Source organism: Eucalyptus grandis, chromosome 4 (genome assembly GCF_016545825.1).
Source record: "Eucalyptus grandis isolate ANBG69807.140 chromosome 4, ASM1654582v1, whole genome shotgun sequence".
NCBI lineage: Eukaryota > Viridiplantae > Streptophyta > Magnoliopsida > Myrtales > Myrtaceae > Eucalyptus > Eucalyptus grandis.
In genome coordinates this window covers 37,261,515-37,262,906 of record NC_052615.1, presented here as the reverse complement: position 1 = coordinate 37,262,906, position 1,392 = coordinate 37,261,515, and the positions used below count along the sequence as shown (strand labels likewise).

Sequence of the window (1,392 nt, the reverse complement as noted above, 5' to 3'; positions counted from 1 at the left end):
AAAAAGAATTAAAGACTATTAAGGAACGCTAATAGGACAAGGAAGATGATAGCTATGAATCCTACTTGGAATGGTTGACTGAAAGAACAACGTAACTGTCATTAAATGAAGGCTTATGGATTCCATGTTAAAAGACTCCACACTAAAAGCCTAAACTGCTAAGTGAAGATGGGAACATGTTTGCTGCGACATCCATCAAACGCATAAAATATGTATATACTAAATCAATTTCTCAGGCTCGGAGAGGAATGAAGGATCTGAGAGTTGAACACAGGACGACTTGGCATACCTTAATACAGAAAACGACTAGCCGTCGTTGGCCTACCAGAAGAATGCTTACCCAGAGGAAAAACTAAGGTTTAAAAAGGCTGAAGCTCACCAAGCAAAGCGTCAAACTCCTGAGTCGCCTTCACTCAAGCTGTGAAATACCACTGATAGGATTACACTGACATGTAAAGTTAGAGACTCTTCAATTTTGTCGGCACTACTTGTTCTAATTCATCACTAGACGCCACCTCGGATTCTTCTAATAGTTTAAACTTATGGATCAAAGTATATGATTAAGTTGTTTTGGCTCAAACTCGAGATATTGAGCCATAGCAATATTTATTGAGTCTAGGTTAATTTTGACTAAGAAAGGTGCTCAATTAGAAGAGTTAAAGATGGCTAAGCCAACATGACACTTTCCCAAAGAGAAAGTGAACTTTCTTAGCATCATGTCAATGATGCAAATACGGACGTTAGGTCACTGACTTGATTACCTGAGGAATATTATTGTGTCTAACCAAAACTAATAATTCTATAGACACAAACATTGTTATAAGCACCATTACAGATTCTGGGAAGGGCGGTCTGAAATGCCCCAAATAAGACATGATCGCATGTTTGTAATAAACACAAACAAACATGAGGAGCATTTTTGTACCGAATCATATCTGGACTCGTCACTCTTATTTTCGTAATATCAATCATTTTCCAAAATTCCAGTTATTAATTACATGGTAATTGTATGAGCTTTTTTTCGCCATTATCAGGAAAGTAGAGAAAAGATATGGAGATAATAAAAGCGGAGAGAAGAGAACATGGATGAGATCCATATATGCTAGTGAACTCAAAGAAAAAATTGCTTGACATTGTCTCGCTAATCACAGTGTACTATTTTGAACAGATCAGCCATGAATGGTCAAAGGACATGAGTGAAACTCAAGTGAAATATGAAATCATCTCAACGTCTATCAAAGTCCAGCGCTTTACGCAATATGATCTATGGAGTAACTGTTACGGCCAAGAGATAGTATATGACCAGCGAAGAAGCAAGAAATGAAGGAGTAACGAGAAAAAAGAGAAAGAGTTATGGTTGTTAAGTTGTTTCGGTGTTTTGTGCAAACAACA

At 37.1% G+C, this 1,392-nt stretch overlaps 1 pseudogene; it reads right to left on the bottom strand.

Moving 5' to 3' along the window:
- Window positions 1-875, bottom strand: part of LOC120292655 — a 3,204-nt pseudogene extending 2,329 nt beyond the window's left edge.
- Between the last annotated feature and the right edge of the window lie 517 nt (window positions 876-1,392).